We start from the raw sequence: 20627 nt of genomic DNA, 5'->3' as shown, positions 1-20627 counted from the left end.
CACAGCAGCAGCACTTTCTGTATGTGTGTGTGTTAGCTGTGGATGCAATCTTACTGTCTCTGGGGTTGAGTGTGTGTGAGCAGAAGCTGGAGAGTGGTCAGACAAGCCCTGCCAAGCCCACATACCTGAACAGAGGTGCTAAACTGTACTATCCAGTTGCACAATGCCATTTAAGTTAACCGTCACATACCAAAAAGACTGACTCAGGGTTTTATAATCACAGTGCTGCGTGTGTTCACTCCAGAGCGTAAATGATTTCATAAATATAAAAGCCTGCACATGCAAATTTCTGATTTGCCCCACTTTGTGAATTTAACAATGAAGGTGTGTTTGCAGGAGAAAATTAGAGTGCTTCAGTAGAAGTTCTTGAAGAGATCGCACGTTGTCCCATCCATGTGAAGGAGCAGCAGAGTGTGTTTGGATAGGTTACTGTGTGTGTGTGTGTGTGTGTGTGTGTGTGTGTGTGTGTGTGTGTGTGTGTGTGTGTGTGTGTGTGTGTGTGTGTGTGTATGTGATGTGAGCTGCATCTTCTGCTCACAAAGACTTCTTTATCTGGCTGTAGCACACGTGATCCCCACATGGTGGCTCATACCATCTTCACAGGACCACACGCACAAAGACTCACACACATCCACGTATGTAATTGCAATATGACAACCACTCAATCACTTTCACCAACAAGTAAGCATACAGCTCCATAATGTATACATACGGACCTCCCCCCTCCTCCTCCTCCATTTCTATATGGCCAGACTCTTCCTATGGACTGCATTCTTAAAGGCAACGTATCCGTGTCTGGGTATTTAAAGGGGAGGGGGGCTGCTTGGCTGCCCTCCAGACACCGTGACCCCACACTTCCTGCACTGGGCAGGCGCCACAGCAGAAACACACAAACTACTACAGAGTACACACACAAACAGATGATAAGAGATGTGTGTGTGTGTTTATAGGTGTGGTGGAGCTGTGAGTCCCTCCCAGCCTCACCGGTTACACTTCACTGTGTAACATCTATCTAGGTGGAAACGCCATAACAAAGAAACCAAGTCAAGTGAGAAGACAGAAAGCAGAACAGAACAAAACAGAGTGAAATCTATTTCATGGTGTGGATGAGAAATATTTCACGTCTGCCTTTGTCTCGCTCTGCATGATCTGATAAAATTAAAATTTTTTGCACATTTTGTGGCATAAAAAAATACCCTTTACACATCCTATCGTTGGTGAGTTGTACTACTGGTGATGCTGGATTTGAATTTCATTCTAGCGTTGCATCTAGAAGTAAAAAATGAAAGTGGGAGTGTGCCATTATTGTATTTTTCCTTCACTGCTAATACATTTAATAGCAGCATGAAAAATGGAGTGCTGAGGACTGTCGTGTCAAAGATAATCAAAGACAGCTATGAATACTGTAATGAGGACCGCACTATTTTTGTGTAACAGATATAGTGTGAATCCAACATGCGGTGGGAGGGACTTGTTTGACTTATACTGGGGCAGGATTTCAACCATTTGCAAATCTGTCAGCGTCACCATGGAAATGCTCTGTTGTAATCATTGCTGTAATCCTCTTCCATAGGAATTCAAGTGCAGGAACACTCAACACACACCAACAGTTTATGCTAATGTCGCATTTGATCCTGCTACATCTCGAACCCGGTCTTTATTTGTGCGGCGTGCGTGTCTCTGTTCTTGTATTGATTGTGTGTGCATGTGTGCACGACCATGTGTCGAACATGCGTGTGTTTGTGTGTGCAAATGTGCGTCCTTGACCAGCTGCACAGGGCAGAGGAAATGAGCCGGAACTCAATCTGGTCCACACCTGTCTGTCTCTCTCTGGGGGGAGGAGCCTCGGGCCTCAGACACACACACACACACACACACACACACACACACGATGTTCACATTCTGTACGAGCAGATAGATTATGCATGCAGCAGTCAGCTAAGGAGCTTGGATCTATTAATGTATGCACCGAGACAGTTTTATGTTTGTGTATGCTTCATGAGAGAGAGAGAGAGAGAGAGAGAGCAGTGGTGTGTGTTTGCGCTGCATGATGGGTGAGAGAGGGAGAGATATTAAAAGAGTGACACGCATTAAATATAGAGAAAGACGATGACAGAAACAGGCGAGAGGAGGAGAGTTCTGTAGGAGAATGCAGGGAGAGGCGAGGGATGAGGTGGAGGGAGAGAAGATGAAGAGATCGAGGATGACAGTCTGAGCCACACAAGGACACACAGAGAGAGAGAGAGAGAGAGAGGTTGAGAGAGGTTGAGAGAGGTTGCACTGGCATGCGAGGGTGAGGCCGGGAGGGGGGGTTACTCAGGGACGCAAGAACCCAGTGACATGACACAGATGCACTGTGCTACTGTGCAGAAAGCTTAGGGGTGGGGGAGGAGGATATTGAGCGAAAGAGGAGAGGAAGATGATGAAGAAGAAGAGGGTTTGGGTGTGTGAACGCTGACTTTCTGCTCTGCTCTGTAGAGAAAATGATAGTAGAAAAAAACCCTGCGTCTTTTCATGTTAAAGCAGCTACATGTAGCATTAATTCACCATTACAGAACATTACAGCGTCACATTTTGCACCACTAGCTGCCAGTGGCGCTGCACAGCTGGTGCAAAAGGCAGCTGGTAGACCTACATTCAAGGACATGAGATCATATCATCCCTGTGGGTGTCAGTGGGGTTGGTTTTAAAAATGACAGAATGTTGGAAGCACTGATGATCTGGCCTCCTCTGAGATCTTCAGGTCAGCTTCTTCTAACTGAGCCTAAGTGATGTTTGGTACAAAAGACATTCACAGATCTGCCTGACAAAAACGTGGTCATATGCACATCTGTAGAACACGTCTGTATTCACACAGATTCATTGTTTTGTAAAGGAGCTTCACACAGTATTATACATATCCAGCTGTATGACAGTCTTTAGAATATATGTCACAAAATAAGATTTTGACATTACTTTCCAGAAAGAGGGTGCTGTGAAGGTCTGGAGATTATTCTATACGTTATCAGGAGAAAAACTGCCTCCAACATCCTCTTCAGCCAACAGAAAAACTCCAGGGAGTGACATGGTGGCAGAACAAACAACAATTAATCAACGTCCCTGTGGCAGGAAGCAACAGGGTGTATAGGAAATGTAGCCTTAATGATAGTAATAGAAATTCTATATGACAGACGCTGCCAATCATCTGCACCATTTATCCAGTTAGTTGATGGTAATTATACTGACATGATACAATTTGATTGGGATGTTTAAAAATGCGATGTGCAACCACTTTAATGCAAAGCAGGTTCACACTGCAAGATATAGAAAATTATATATGCCGTCTCGTCTGCTCTGTAACACATACACCCACACACACATGATCTGATTTCCAAGTCGCATGCAGAGAACCTTATAGCAGAAGAATGCTCTTCCACCCACACACCCACACACACACACACACACACACACACACACACACACACACACACACACACACACACACACACACACACACAATCACTTGCATTTTTTTCCACTACAGAATGCCAAACATATATGCCAAACCCATACATATATGCAGGCAGACTCTGAGCCTGCCAACATATAATAGCAGAGCCCTCCATCCATCCCCTCACCCTCTCCCCCCATTCGTCTCATCCCCTGCCGTACACCTGCCAGGCCTACAGCAAGGTCACACACCTCAATTACCCTGCGCACACATACACACATGCACAAAGAGTGAGAGAGGGAGTGTGATAGGGAGGGAAGATAAGAACGGAGGGGGGAGAGCAGATTTCACGCTACCCTGAGCACTGGCTAGCATGCACCAGTGTTTCTGACATTTTATTTATGATGTGCAATGTTCAGTACCTGCTCTCTTCTCTTCTTTATCTCCCTCTTTGTGTCTCTGCTTCAGACTACCACATATGTATTACCATGTGATAAACAGCTTTATCTACCAGCTGTTTGAATAGTAACAAATCATAATATGTGTGGCTGACTGAATTAAAATAGAAACAGAGACATAGAGCTTTTACCTTCACTGATTTCATGATTAACAATGTCTGTGACTTAAGGTTTAAAGAGATTATTATTTTAATTAAAATCAGAGAGAATACAGTTTTAGGTGTCACGTTCAGATATTCACAAGACAATTCACATTATTTTTTATCAACTGCCTGCAGCAGTGCAACATGAGCAGCCGCTAAGAGACTTAATAACCACCAGCTTAACATCACTAATAGTCTGGATATCAGGCTGCAACATCGACACTAATGCACCTTACAAATAACACCATGAATCCCAATGTGCCTAATAGCCATATTAATGTACTAGCAGTGAATGTGATCCTCCTATTAGGGCTTTTTGTATCTGCAGACAGACTGCTGTTCACCCATGCAGCCACGGGAGGCAGCCAGCTGTGTTTACACTGTGGACTAATACAGCTGCCATATAGCAGCAGAGCACAAGACACACACACACACACACACACACACACACACACACACACACACACACACACACACACGCACACACGCACACACACACACACACACACACACACACACAGGTCCTGGTAACTGCAAACACACTGCCCAAACACCACACACTGCACTCAGGCAGTATTGAAAGCTCCAGTTTTGATTGGAAACTCAAAAAAAAAACAAAAAAAGACTCAGGAGTCGGTTTGAGCCTGAAACCAATAAGAGGGAGACAGAGGGAGAATTTTTTGGGAGAGTATTTTGTAGCAGTGGACAGTGGGAGGGTAGAGGACTTCAGCTTCGCCTCTAACACTCCTTAGAAGTGTCACACTGCTCCAGTATATTAAAGCCACCTACACGCTGGCCTATGGCCATCAGCCGATGAGTGTAGGAGTTATTAATTTCTTATCTGTCTCTTATTAAAGGCTTCTCAACTCCCAAAGCCACCTGAATGCATGAACTTGGGATTTTCAGTGCCTCTGAATATATTTAGGGTCATAGTTTTTTCTTGGTTGCAGATGTTCTGTATTCAACGGAGTGAATACAGAAGGACAAAGAGGGAGAATAAGCAGTGTTGACCATCTGACAGGGTGAAGACCAAGTACACACAGTGAAGCTTGTAATTCTATACATCAGTGACAGAAATCCTGTGGGACCGACTCAGCCTGTTTGCTGACCTCCTCCACTGCCCTGCCCCACCCAAACCACCCGCATGCAGACAATCTACACCATATCAGATCAGTGCAGTACAGTGTAGGCAGCTTGAAGTGTGCTTCCAGATATCTAACACTAGTCAAACAAAGGAAACACAGAAAATCAATTACAGCATCACTGCTCCCCTACAAAAACACACATACACCAGCTAGTTCTCCCTCCTCTGATCTGTGCAATCAAAGCCATCTGATCACAGCATGTGTGAGAGACAGAGAGAGAAATGCAAAAGCCATAAGTGTTGAGGGTTTAGACAGATGCATTTCAGTGCATTGATTGACAAAGATTTCCAAGTTTAGGGTTAAGTTGAACAAGAGAAAGAGGGATGAAAGACAGGAAAAGAAGGAGACGGAAAGGAGAGAAGGCTGTGAATGGACAGGGGGGGATATAGGACAGAGGGAAGGTGAGGGAGGGTGCAGACAGACCAAGGAAGGATGAAGGACTAGAGTTCTTGAGACAGATCATGTTACCGGTCTGGGGGCAAACACACACACACACACACACACACACACACACACACACACACACACACACACACACACACACACACACACACACACACACACACACACACACACACACACACACACACACACACACACACACACACACACTCTCAGACCCATAAAGGTCACAGTGTACCCGCTGCCTTCCAGACACTCCTGCAGAGACACAGATATCCTCGTAAACACTCCGACAGACACAGCTTCGATTTCTCATACACTGAATACACATCTGCCATGACGGCACATAAATCTGCAATAAAAGGAAAGATGCAACTTTATACTAAGAAGAAAATAAGACTGCTAACTAAAGTTGCAAATTTGAAAGCTTTCAAGTAGGTCTTACCAAAGAGAAGAGCTCCTGTGTGCTTCAGCTGTGACTTGTGACTCGTATTGTGAAGAAGTGGAGCGAGAGACATTGTGGAACACACAAAAGCGCAGTTATCACAGAAGTTACGCAAGTGAGAGAGGTCAGGGTTCAATGTGGAACTGGGTTAAAGAGACAGGCAATGTAACACACAGGAGAGAGAGAGGAAGAGAAAAGCAGAAAAAAATGATGGCAGGAAGAAAAATGAAAAGAGCTGCCGGCAGGTTGAGAAGTGGAAGAAGAAAGAAAAGAGGGAGGAGTGACTGGGAGGACAAGAGAAATGAAGAAGATGGAGAGCAGCAGGAGAAAAGACCTCTAACCAAATAATCTACAAAGCACAACTTCCCCGTCCTCACCGATCAGTTAATTACAGCTGTCGGACCCTCCAGACACAAACACACAGAACCTTCAACTTCCTCTGCTTCTTCTCTTGTTAATCTTCTGTCTCCTTAGAAACATAATCAGGTTAATGCATTACTGTCAATCAGCTGGATCAATCCAGGTCATGGCGGGGTCACTCACATGTTATAGTTTAATGTGTGTGTGTGTGTGTGGATTCAATGGCGGATCATCTGTTTCTGTGTGTTCTGCATGTGTCTTTAAATAAACCTCCACAGATGCGTACTAACCATACAACTGGAGTCAGTCCAGAGCTTACTTGTGCAGGACATTGATTCTAGTGAGATTCTAAGGCAATGCGTAGGATTGTTAGAATTTGAAAAACACAAAACAGGCATTGAAGCACCATTAAACTATTTTGTTAATTTTTCAGACTCCAGTAAAAATTTCCACCTAGCATGCAACACTGCCCATCACAGGGCAAAGAAAACAACTCAAACATCTGCATGTCAAAGACAGCTGGTGCCCAATGGGATGCTCATGCTGCTTCTGCTGAATGTAGCCAATTGCAGTGATGAGATTTTAGTTAACATATTATTCACATGTTGTGCATCAAACCTTAATGCATCAATGAGAGCACACAGCTGTCAGTTAGGCTGGTGTTTCTTTCTGGGTCTGCAACTATGCAAGGGTGTGCGTGATGTAATTTTTGTTATGTGCCACACAGACCTCTCTGCAGACGTTCACCTATAGTCTGTAGAAATGCACTAGATAAGCAGTAGCGTGCATGCGTGGACTACGTAGATGAACATATATGCCACTAGTCTTCCAAACAGACTTCAAGTGGACTAGAAAGTAGCATAGTAGTGATACACTCTCTGGAAATGTCCATATAATAGAAATTTTGTTATCTCAACAAGTTCATGAGAGTCCTTGCTGATAACTTTGCACACATCTGTATGGGTGAAATACATAGATATAACCTACTATGCATGTATGCAGCAGGACTTTTATTACCAACAACTACATGTCCATGGGTATCTGCAGCTGTCTGCAGCTAGTCTAGCTTTATACTTGTTTCCATGTGACAAGAGCTGATGAGGACCTATCTGTAGACTTCCATATGCTGCCCAAAATTTATATGTCTGCATGGCACCTATGCTAAAAGGGTAGTAGTGTGCATGTTTGGCAGTTGTATACATGGCGACAACTTACTGAAGATGTCTGCAAAGGAGTCCTCAAAGTGGACTCCCTTGGACCAGCAAAGTAACATATTAGCAAAAACTACTTGTCTCACTAAAGTCTTACACAGACTTACTAATAACAAAGTACTGAAACTAAATTGTAGCTTTTCAAACAAAGATCTCAACTAAGTTTTCTACATTATTATAAGAATAGAATAAAGTAAAAGCAGTGAGACTGAAAGACAAGACAGAACTTGCATCATTCACTACAGCCTGCAAGCAAACTAGTGAAGGAGTTTCACCTTTCATTCACACAGACTCCTGGGCACAGAGTCCGGTGCCAACCTGCATCTACTGTCGACAACAGTGTCGAGCGTGTACACTCAGCAGACAGTCCCCAGACACCAGCATAAAAGCACATGCAGACACAAAGTGAAGCTGTGCTCGGCCACATCACTTGGTGAGAAACACCACAAATAAACAAATAGAGAGAAAACCAAAGAGAACAGCCCGAAGAGCAGAAACCTTCAAAGAGGCTGCATATTTGTTGAATGCAATTACAGAGTGCAGTAAAAGCACAGGCCAACCTTCATGTGTTTGTGTGTGCTTACGTGAATCTGTGTTTGTGCGCTTATAGATTGTATTGTTGTGGTTTACATCTCTGGCGTCCAGGAGCTGCTCCTACCCAGAGCGCAGCAGCAAAACGGGCTTCAATGCAAACACAACTACTATCACAATCAGCTAGCAATGAATATAAGTAATGCAACAAAAGGGGAGGAACCCACTTCCCTCTAGAATATTCATGGACCAATACAAGTGTTGGGTGCAGACATAACGCCCACCAAAAGTCAAACACCAACACCTGACAACTTTCAATCATTAATTCATCTGCATTTCATCATCATGAGCTATAAAAGTATTCCACATCCTTCTTACAGAGCTGCCGCACTTTAACAATCTACTGCCCTTTACACACATTATGTAAGCACACACACAGTCCCAGAGTTGACCTTTGTAAAACAGTCAGAGGCACCTGTGCCAGTCACTCACAAGATCACTGGTATGAAGGCCAATCACACAATCTCTGTGTGCTTCCATGCATCTATGAGTGTGTGTGTGTGTGTGTGTGGTTGTGTGTGTTATGGATTTTGTCTTCACTCAGTCTGCCAATCTCCTGTCTTTCTGCAGTGGTAGTGACACGGCCCTCTCCTGACTGAGACAACTGGAAGTCATTACCTTAAATCAACAAACCCCAGCCACAAAGAAGCCATGTGCACACTCAGCAGACTACCTCTGCCAATGGCCCTGAGTGTGTACATATGTGTATGTGTGCATTTAAAATGTCTCAGTATGGTGATTTTTCTTTCACTCTTCCAGCTATCTCCTCATCTCCGGTGCTTTTTCTCTCCGACTGCAGCTCAGATCCAGACCAATCTGAGGTATAAAGCCAGGTTGCGTTGCGTGGATCTGACCTTCCACCAGACTTCCTGGCTTCTCTGCTTCTGTCTTTCATCACGTCTCGGTGGCTCTCTTTGTCTCGCTCTCGGCTAATCATACACAGCTACCTACACAGACTTGTTACTGGTGTAGATATTAGCTCCAAGGCCAGAGCTAATCTGTCTCAGCCCTTTGACCCTGCATAATAGAATTAACCACCAAAGCTGGATCCCTTTGTGCTGTAACAAAGTCTATTTTTGAATATAGTGCAATTAGGTGATATAGCATCAGACCAGACCGCAGAATAGAAAGCAATTACTGTATTTTACCACCAAAACAAATGGATCTACACAAAGATATTCTCTCTGTGCAGGTCAATGCTGCAGAAATACAGTTAAACCTAATGTATAAGCAGCACTGGATATACCACATTGGTTTGGAAAGCCAGCCGGTACCACCCACTACATGTGCACAGTAATGTCTGATTCCTTTCAAACCTAAAAATACTGGACCTGTAATATATATTTTAAAATAAACAGCCACCACAGTCAAAGAAAAATAAAAAATGTATCAGTCTAGACTCTGAAAACACTCTGCTTAACCCTTGTGTCTTCCTGCAGGTCAGAATTGACCCGTTTTAAAGTTTGAAAATGTGGAAAAAAAAACATTTTCACAGTGAAACTTCTGATGTTCCCATTTTCAACATTTTTGGGAAATCTTTGAACATTTTTTGGTGGAAAAAAAAGAAATGTTAAAAATGTTTCTTCAGAACATTCACAAAAAAAAAACCAAAATCCAGCGAATTTAGCTGGATTTTGGTTGATTGTTTTGTTAATGTTCTTAAAGAAAATATTAGAAGTTTTACTGATATATATGTAATCGCTTTAGATATTTTTAGGATTTTTTGGAAGATTTTTACTCATTCTTTGAAAATATTTACAAATTTTTTTTTGGCCAAATTGGGGGGATTTTTTTTAAAATAAAACTTTTAAGGGAAATTTTTAAGGAATTATTGGAATTTTCTTCCTGAAGGTTTTGCATATTTTCAGAAATTTGGGGAATTTTTTTTTGCAGAATTTTTGGAATTTTTTCAGACAAGGAAACAATATTTTTGGTGCCTGTAAATGAAGAGAGCAGGAAGGTTAAAGCAGTAACTTGCAAAGTTACTCCATTAACGTCTTTACTCTTCCCGATGAACACTTTTTTTTGCATTGCGTCTATCCTGTGCCACACAGAAATGAACTTTCTTCATCTTTTTAGAAGCTTTTTAAGCAGTAAAAGCATTAACGAAGCCAAACTATCATGGCATCCTATCAATCTCTGCAACAAATACACATTTATTTACTTGAAAGGATCTCAAATGATCGCTGGAGCTGTTATTAGCCCACATCCAGCCCCTATTCTCCACAGACAACAAGCAGCCACGGCGCCACCCAGCCATCCTCCCCTCACCTCCACCCCTTAACCTCCTCTCCTGCCTGTCTGCTCCTCTCCCTTCTCCTCCCCCCTCCCGTCTCCCCGTTTTTAAACACAAGGCAGCCAACCCCTCCCCCTCCCCCTCTCCTCCCTTCTTTCTGTCTCCCCTTTTCTTCTCCAGGCAGCACACTCAATCACCCTCACCGTCCTCCTTCTCCTCCTCCTCCCCCCTGCCATCTCAGCCACCATTCCAATGAATGCACAATACTCCCCCCTTCAGCCGTGGGGGAGGCGGGGGGGACTGCCCTGGGGCTGAGGAGGGGTAAAGAGGAGAACAGCACACACAAATTCAATCACAAAAGCACACTATCTCCCCACAGCCACCATTTTCACAATCTCCTCTCCTTGTGTGTGTGTGTGTGTGTGTGTGTGTGTGTGTGTGTGTGTGTGTGTGTGTGTGTGTGTGCGCATCTGCAGGAGTGTGGTGGGTGACAGACGGGGGAGGTGGGTGAGGTCTGGGTGGCTTCCTGATGGCTCTCATTGCAGGAAATGGCTTGTTGCTACACAGACAGCTCCAGAATCAACTGTCATCACAGGCCACATCCCCATTTTCTTCCTTTTTTTAAAAAAAAAAAAAAAAAAAATCTGCATTGGCAAAACACACACGTTCAGTCGCAGCTGGGCAGGGTCACCCCCTCCCCCCTTTCTCCCTCCCCTCCTCCCACTAATGACTATGCAAAACTGTAGCCTTACAGTGAAGACAAACAACAGCCATCATAGAAAGTAATGGAATCCGTCTGGGCACATTAGAGATGCTATTATATCATATTACGTTGTGTCTAACTAAAAGCATGATCCTTTTAACGTTGTATCAAACTGTGCCAAGAGGTTTACAACCTAAGCTTCTTTGATGTTTTGTTCTGTTCACTTATTTATGAAGAAATTCATATTTCCGTTCTTGTCAAAGCCAATTTTTACCAAGCCGAGAATTGTGATATCAACGTATTTGTCAGTGAAAGGGGAAAATGTTGGGTCATTATTAACATTCCAACAACATGATACACAAACTAGATAGGAGTTTACCATGAAGACTTTACTCTGCATCACTGCTCAGCTGTGATGCATTCTCTGCTACATGTGCTGCAGACAACGCTGTAAACGATGGAGTCAGAGATGTGTGATGACGAGCATCTTTTACTGAATTAGTTTCTGTAAAAGTTTCTTCTCTTATTGATGTATAATGGACAATATATACACCCATTAACTCAGTTTTTTTAAACAGAGTTGATGCACAAAGGCTCATTTTGCCAATTCATTGAGGACACATTTGATACATTTGGAGAGACGATGAAATAAAGTTTATCAGGAGACCTAAAAACATTCAAACTTTGTGCATAAGTATATATATATATATATATATATATATATATATATATATATATATATATATGTTTGAGTTTATGCTTCTATTTTGCATGTGCAGAAAGTGTGTTTTTATATTTTGGTCATTTGAGCATGGCTTACAGTCCCATACGGGGTTTCAACTAAAACTTTTGCTTTAAAATCAGTTACCAACTCACCATTTGAACTTTCCAATACTCCTTTATGCTTTCTAATATGTCATATGTGGTTAAATGTAGCACAGAAAGGCTTCTTGTTACTTCTAAAGCATAAGAAACTACATTTTATTCAGCACCAGATATATTCTATCAATACCATATTCCTATTTTACTGCGCAGCACATTTTATAGATCTACTTACTTGATCAAACATAGAGAACTGTACCAAAAAGTCATCCATCTTAGTATAATCAATTCTGCCATACCATAATGTAATGTCATATGATCTTCAGTGGTAATACGCTGTGCTCTGTATTCTGTATGGGAACCAGCAGTGCAGTATAAACAGATTAACGCAGCATTAGCGCTGGCTGCGTCCTGTGTACAGTATTTCCTAATTGGGCAAGGCCATGTCAGATAGAGAGCACAGCTATGATGTATTCCAGTCCACAGCAGGCGACCCCAGCTGAACTGCGCCTGGCACGCCACTATTGGATAATCGCAGCTGGACAGGAAGTGGTGGAGAAATTAAAAAAAAAAGAAAGAAAGAAACCGAAGAAGAAGGAAAACTAAAAAGGAAAAAGAAATGTCAGAGAATAGAAAAGACGCTCTACTTTCACTGGTAATGAACTAATGAAAAGAGAGAAAGGAGGAAATTCCCTCGGGGAAACAGGAAGGGTGGGGGCAGCAAACGGAATAGTAACAGTGATATTGCCTTGTGTGTGGAAATGTGTGTGCGCATGTGCGGGCCGGCTGCTCACGTGTGTGTATATAAGTGTGTGTGTGTGTGTAGGAGTACTGTAGGGATCAGTTTACAGCAGTACGCGTGAGATGTCTTTCTAGTGAGGCTTTTTTTTTTCTAGGAATGTTTGTATTGGTTTGAACACAGGGGGCATGGACTTAATTAGGACAGGGACCCACACACACACAAGCACACACGTACACACACAAACACACACACACACACACACACACAGTCACACACTGACACCAATATTAGCTGCAGGCAGACGCCGGCACAAGTGTTGAGTTTCTCACACACTCGCACAGGGAGAAACATGCACACACACAAACTCACACACAAAAAGCCGGCTGCTATGAGCTCTTTAACATGTCAGCAACACACACAGACACACACACACACATAGAGACACACACAAGCTAAGTGCAAAATCGGACTCCTGGCAAGAACAAGCTGAAGGCACAACACAGTGAGCAAGACAACACACACTTTGTGCTGCTGAGATCTGTGTGTGTTTAATTGATATGGTGTGTGAAAAGCTAATGAGAGCCGGCATCTGTGTGTATGTGTGTGTGTGTGTAGAAGAGATAGGCAATCACTTAACGCTTGTGCACTCAAGTCACAAGACCCACGGTCAGTACAGTCACCTGCTAATTTCATGATGGAGAGATAAAGAAAGAGGCAGAAAAAGAGAAAGGGAATGGGATAAAAAAGGGGAACAGAAATGGAGAAACCCTTTGTGCAAACTGGCATTTAAATAACTGACTGAAGATGAAGGTGAGAGAAAAGGATGCAGGATAAGAAAGTGGGGGTGAAAAAGGTAGAGAAGTAAAAATTACCCACTTTTGTGTTTTGTTTCTGCACTGGTGAACCAGCTGGCTGTGGAGCCACCAGCATCATTCAGATCGCCCTGCTGTGACACGAACCACTGCTCTTTAAACTAACATGCTGGGACCTTTAAGACTCTTCTGGCCAGGATTTATTCTGTTTCCCAACAATAGTAGTAATTCAGAATATGTGCTTTCATCTGGAGCACAAGGCGTCACTATGCGCCGGCTGTTATAATAGGAGCTTTCACTCTCTCCGTGCTCAGTATCAGCAAGAACTAGAAAAATCTTTCTCCAAAAAGGGGCTCAGCAGTCCTGCGCTTGTCTAATTCGGGGGCATCCTTCACATGCAAAAGTTTGGGTAGCCCCGAGACACAAACATCCCAGCCTGTCCACAAAGACACACACACACACAAACACACACAGCCCCAGCTGGAGCACACAAGCTCCCTTTGTGCTGCATTCCTCACGCCTTTTAGCCTTAGCTTCAGCCTTTAGCTTAGCTCCTCTCCATCTGCACACACACACACACACATACACACACACACACACAAGCAGCAACTTTCTCCTGCTTTTGTCTGCAGAGCGGTCGCGGTCAAACAGCTGAGAGGTTTGTGGATGGGAAGCTTGTCTTACCGTTGCCGGGAGCAGGCTGAGTGCACAGGGGAGACACGGAGCCGGCTTCGCTGGAGTAAAATCCAAAAAGAGTCTTGTTGGTGGGAGCCAGCTCAGCAGATTCCCACTAGCTTCCCTTTCCTTTTGCCTTTCCTGCTGCCTTGCCTTGCCTTGCCTTGCCTGCGCTCCCAGCTTTGTGTGTGTCTTGTATTTTCCCTTTAAATTGCACAGGCTGCCTCCCCCCACCTCCTCAGCACACACGCGCACTGAGCCAGCACACAAAACACTCACTGAATATGACACTGTTGTCAAAAGCATGCAGCACTGTTGTTGTTGTTGTTTTTGTATTTATATATATATATTTCCTATTCTATTCTGCAAGTATAGAACAGAAGGAAAAAAAGAAAGCAGCCCCAAAACAGAAATCCTCTTTGTCTTTCTTCTTGTCTAAAAAATAAACTCTCCTTTTAGATCCTCCTCTTCTTCTCCTCTGTCTGTGTTTTCTCTTCCTCACCCTCTCTCACTATCTCTCTATATTCTGTCTCGCTTCTTTCTCTTTTTTTTTCTCCCACTCAGTAGTCAAACAAAGAAAGGAAAGGAACAGAGCGAGCACACGCACAAACACACACACTCAGACATATACAACACACATTCGCTCTCTTGCTTTCTCTGCCTCACATACACATTGCACAGGCTCGGAGCCCAACCCCCCAGCCTGCCTCCCTCTCATTTTTTCTTTTTTCTTTTTTTTTTCACTCCCTGCCTTTCTCTAAACAGCACCTCCCCCCTTTCCACCCCCCATCCCTCCCTCAGCCTGATCTGGCCTCGTTCTCATTCGTCTACCACCCCTCTCTCTCTCTCTCTCTCTCTCTCCTCCCTCCCTCCCTCCCTCTGTGTCAAACAGATGGGATTGGAGAGCAGAAGGAGCCTCTGTGTTCGGTTCTCTACCTCGATTTCTCTTGGTGTGATGTAAGCTTGACGGAGACGTGCTTTGACCTACAGTACCGATGATTCCAAGAATAAAAAATAAATAAAAACATGAAAAAAATCAATTCAGATGCAGATAACCTTCGATTGAGGTGATGAAACTCGTGCGCTGCTGGTACAGATGTGAGTTTATCATCTTCACGCCGGCAGATGTGTGATGAGGTTTTAGCATCAATGAGAACAATGGTTTCCAAGAGTTCATCGCTCTTTTCCTGCATTTACAGACCCCTGTCAGCACGGTTTTCTCAAGAATTAAAACGCTCAACTTCTAATTAAACCAACTACAGGAGATGATTGCTATTATGTCGCTTCTACTTTGTAAACTCAGGTTGTATACTTTCTGTAAATTCTGACTCTTAGAGGATAATTCTATGGCATTTTCTCATCGCATAAATCAATACGACTACCCTGTAGTTCACCAGTGACTGCTAAAATGGAGAAAGGTAACATATGGCACTTCTTCAGTAGCACCTACTTGGCTCGACTCTACTCTGTTTGTGAGGTTTTCCATTAGGATGTAGTACCTGGTACCAGATACTATTTTAGTACCTACTCGGCTGGGGTTCCAAGCGAGCTGAGTCAAGCCGATAATGCGACGTCTATAGAGTGTGGGCCACTGATTGGACAGGGAGTGATGAAACACGAGACCTGTACCGTGAGCGAATGAAGAGGTCGAGACTTTTCTGTCTTTGGTGGCAGACCAAAGAATCCAGAGGGAGCTGTACGGTGAGACTCGCAACATAAAAGTATATCAGGAGGTCTCAGAGCGGATGGCCGCCCACAGATACAGTAGGACAATGGAGCAGTGTTGGGAGAAGCTGAAAAAGCTCAAAAGTGACTATCGGTCCATCAGGGACCACCAATGGCTGGAATGGGTCAAACTGGAGGTGTTGGAAGTGGTTTAGCCAAATGGACGCCTTTTACAGGCACCGACCAGCGAGTGGCCTCGACTCCGCCGCTGCATTATTGGAGACCATGTTTAAGGACGATGAGTGTTTTGTGACTCCACTCATGATGGGGTGGTACTCAATTGTAATGGAAAACGACCTAAACCGAGTCGAGTCGAGCCAAGTAGGCGCTAGTGGAAAAGCGCCTACAGTGACAGCAAAGTCAGACTGGGGAGGAGCAGGGAGATGATCAGACAGGTTGTAACCAAGCAAGAAGTTTGGCCAGATCTTTTTTTTTTTTTACTGCAGGTAAAACCAAAATTGAACACGCCCAACATTTCTACAATAATCCCTCTTTGCACTGGATTACTGTGAACAATCCAAGTACAGCAGGTCAAAGTGGAAGCGGAAGGTTTCTATGGATGCTACAACAAACAATTTAGGAACTTTATCATCTTTTTTCTTCACTACCTCCAGTAAGTAGTGAAGATTAATAAGTACCTACTTATTAATGATACAAGTCATGGCCAAAACTACAAATTAAGCTGTGAAAAAATACCTTTTGAGAATGAATGTCAGTCCTTTTTAACTGCACAATGGATTTCTTTCCATTCTTCCAAGAGTTTATCAGTGTGGTTTTCTCGTGGTATTTGTGGAACTAAGGCGCAGCTTTTCAGATCAATATTACTTTGCTCGACAAATGGATAAAGAACCGGAGCTATTTAAAATGACATTTAGAAAGTCTGATATAATGTTTCTTCACAAGGATCCTTTTGTTCAGATAAATTTCAGTTCTTCTGCCCTTTAATAAACGTGTCGGTACAAAATGTGCTGGTTTTACAGTGGGCAAAGAGACTCTAAATGAGTCCTTAACAGCTTTCAGGTTGGAGGAGTGAACCGAGTCTTGCCCACTTGCTGGCACGTTGCGCACAAAAAGCACAAAAATGCCAACTTCATGTTTCCTTTTCTTCACTGGAAGATGTTTCCGCAGAGCTCACGTTTAGACTCACACACACGCACACTCTCGTGCACACACAGACACACAGCCTGCCCTTTTGAGTGCCGGCCACGTGCAGGAAGATGGAATTCCAGAGCGGAGAGAAAAAGTACAGTCGGAAAGCCAGGACAGAGAGAGAGAGCGAGAGGGGAGGGGGGTGACGGTATGGAAAATACAGCATGGAGCTGCTGCACTCTCTGACCAGGGCATAGGCTGGAGGAAATATAGGCCCTGTTACTGCACTCACTGACTCCTATAGACTGCTCCCCCTCCCTCCCGCTGTCTATAAAGAAGCCGAGACACCAGGAGCTCCAGACTGCATGACCACAACGGAAAGGTAGCAGAGAATATTGCAACACTGACGGCAGAACTTTCCATAAAACCGGCAGCTGAGTCTGTGCCAGTTGCTGGGCGCAGCCTCAGAAATAGGTTAATTTATTCACTTCCCCTCCTGCCGCATCACTGTTGCAGATGCACACTGCTGCGATACAGATAAAGCATGCATATGTGGTGTATTTTTATCAGAAGTGGAAGACTATGATGTGTTATTTCAGCGGATAACGACTTCTAATAAGTTTTATCTTCTATGTTTGAGTCATTACATCCTTGGAACTATGAGGGTGAATTAACAAACGTAAGGCAGATTATTTTCTATTGCAGCAGAGACCAGATTATATTTTTGTGAAAGTGATATTTCTTTAAAGTCTGTCTTGAAATTTGGGACTAAAGCTGAGACGGAATCAAAGATGGACTGATTAGATTTTGGTAATTAAAGGTCACTGACAAAATCTCACACAATACGATGAAATGATGGCATTTTAAATGCAAATGGTAAGACTGGCCAGACATGGATGTAAACTGCAGCTTGACTGGTTGGTGGAGACAAAACGGCTAATTCCAGTTAAACCTGTTGTGGAAGCAGTTGGTTTCTATCTGGTAATTACTATTTAGGAAGCAGTAAAACATCTACTTCATGACGATCTGTTTCCTCAAACACTTTATGCTCGACAGAAGTAAAGGGAGATTTTAGCTGCTTGTAGTATAACTGCATTTTTTTCATCAGTATACACGCTCACTTTTAATTAATGTTTGTAGTTGCAACTCTAATCTCTGCACAAGTGTGATAATATTGAGAGCAGGAGAGTTGCAGGTTGGGCTGCATGATTAGATGATCAGTTCAGCATAAATACTGTGATGTATTCAACGGTCACAAGTAAGGCAAATTACAAATCATGACAAGTTTTTTTCCTCCCTACTTAAAAATAAACTTGCATGGTTCTCATTTTCCATGACTAATCTACAAGAGCAGCATCTGATTTAAGGGTTCTTGGATAAACACTTTTTAAAAACTTTATTTAAAAGGGATTGAGTTTGTTGGCATGACTCTGTGTGGAACAAAAAGAGAAACACTGAAAGGGAAAATGTGAAGATTCAGTTGCAAAAATAAATGCAGCATCAGCTATATGGAAATATTTTCACTACAGAAAGGATGATGATGACTGAAAACAGGTACTTGTGTCAGTGGCTTGCAATTGTCGCCACCACATGAAGCAATGTGACTAATATGTTTGACCATTTGAATCAGGATCACAAAGCTCTGATGAGTATGAGGACAGATCTGAATGCCATCTAGTGTTACACCACATGAAAAAGGTTACAAATGACAGAGAGAAATCGGTGATACGATAACTTCACCTCGTGAAAGACATGATACGATTAACCCTCCTGCAGTTCTCATTTATGGGCACCAAAAAATATTGTTTCCTTGTCTGAAAAAAATCCAAAAATTCAGCAAAACAATTCCCCCAATTTCTGAAAATTTGCAAAACCTTCAGGAAGAAAATTCCAATAATTCCTTAAAAGTTTCTCTTAAAAGTTTTATTTTAAAAAAAATCCCCTAAATTTGGCAAGAAGTTTTTATAAATATTTACAAAAAATTAGTAAAAATCTTCCAAAAAAATCCTAAAAATACCTAAAGTAATTACATATATATCAGTTAAACGCCTAACATTTTCTTTAAGAACATTCACAAAAAAATCAACCAAAATCCAGTGAAATTTGCTGGATTTTGGTTGATTTAGACTATCAAGATGGAAAACAGGATTTGTATTTTTCAGTTAACCCAACCTGACTGTACTCTACCAGTCAACCTACTAGGGGTATAACCTAACAAACACGAGGAGAACCTTTCAACTCCACACCAAAAGATCCAAGCTCAAATTCAAACCCAGAAAAGCTTCTTGTTATTGAAACCCCACCAGAGAACAAGTTGTTTGCTCCAGGTGTGACGTCAACTCACGGCCTGACCTTGTAGATTACTGAAATACTCTGCACACACCAACTCTAGAGCATAAACAGCAGCCAAAACTTTCTATTTGTCCATAGTTTCTATTTGAATCAGCACCTACAAATGTGCTAAGACTGTTTCTCTCGAAGCTTGTTAAGTTCTCAGAATTTAGTAGAAACCTTGGCTTTTCATTTCCTGGAAGCCATAAAACCTGCAATGTTATCATTTAAATTTGCCAAAATTATACCAGTTTATTACAGCTAGAAATTGTAGGAACAGACATAATCAGACTTTTAACTTTCTGACAGTCCTTGAACTGCTCATCTATGACTTCTCATTGGGAACCAAATCCAACACAGTATCACAATATTTAATCAAAATTATTATATTCTGCATGCCTTATTTAAAAACGCCAAAAAACAATTTGAAAATTTGAAACAAACTCAAAATATAAATATTAAAATATCTATCGTATGTACAGACACTTGGAAAACTACTGTGATATTTATTCAAATTTTTCTTTTTTTTTTTGCTTTTTGTAAGAGGAATAATCAAAGAAATTCAACTGTAATTTTTTCTTTTCCGTATTATTATAGGCTACTTCTGGCCATGGTTGTGCTGTTTCAATTAACCTTTTTGCACCCAAAAAATGCAGTTAAAAATATTGCCCACAGTGACACAAAAATACCCAGAAACTCCTTGGAACTCAGAGGGTTAAAGTTGTCCTTCCGAATGATTCCAACTGCTGTCAAATTGAAGAACTTATTACATTTTTTTCATCACATACACACTCAGATGTTTGGAAATCATTCTGCTGTTGCTTCCAACAGGTGATAAGTGATGACAGCAGCGCTCTGTGTGAACCTGCACATCGGTGTGTATAAGGTTCCTTCACCCCAACGCTAAGCCCGAGGTCAAATAAGACTCTGACAGTTTATCAGGTTAAACGAGGGGAAAAAAGCAAATAAAAGGAAGTAAAACAAGGTGAGCTGGTGGCAGAGGGCAAGGAGCAGAGGAGGAAACCACCCAGAGAGGGAGGGAGGCAGGAGAGAGGGCCGGTCAATATGGTGGCACATTACATAATTTTCTCGCGCTATTGATTTATCGCCGTGCTGATTTGGCCCCCAGCCAATATGCAATAGCATTTGTAATATTTGAGCTGGAGCCCAGACGGAGAGAAAGCGAGAGCGAGGGAGAAAGAGAGACTCAGATGATGAGGGCAGATAGATGGAGACTTATACAGAGGACAGTGAAAGAGAGAGAAACAGAGGTACAAGTGGAGAAAGAGTGAGTAATAGCTGGGAAT

At 42.7% G+C, this 20627-nt stretch overlaps 1 protein-coding gene across 5 annotated transcripts in view; it reads right to left on the bottom strand.

Annotated features, from left to right (window-relative positions):
- The window catches only part of kdm6ba (lysine (K)-specific demethylase 6B, a), a 120015-nt gene that overhangs the window by 42584 nt on the left and 56804 nt on the right, over positions 1 to 20627 (bottom strand). Inside the window, exon 1 of one of the 5 annotated variants that reach the window (XM_055007788.1) lies at positions 14185 to 14843. The exons of 1 other annotated variant lie outside the window; for it this stretch is intronic. The gene's annotated coding sequence lies outside the window, so the exon portion shown is untranslated. Of the gene's footprint in view, positions 1 to 6023; positions 6174 to 14184; positions 14844 to 20627 lie in introns of those variants that run through there. 3 more of the 5 variants (XM_055007787.1, XM_055007784.1, XM_055007786.1) reach the window with 3 other exon arrangements.

The sequence above is a fragment of the Amphiprion ocellaris genome, chromosome 23, assembly GCF_022539595.1.
Source record: "Amphiprion ocellaris isolate individual 3 ecotype Okinawa chromosome 23, ASM2253959v1, whole genome shotgun sequence".
Classification (NCBI taxonomy): domain Eukaryota; kingdom Metazoa; phylum Chordata; class Actinopteri; family Pomacentridae; genus Amphiprion; species Amphiprion ocellaris.
The sequence above is the reverse complement of the archived record's forward strand: the minus strand, read 5'-3'. Positions and strand labels throughout refer to the sequence as shown.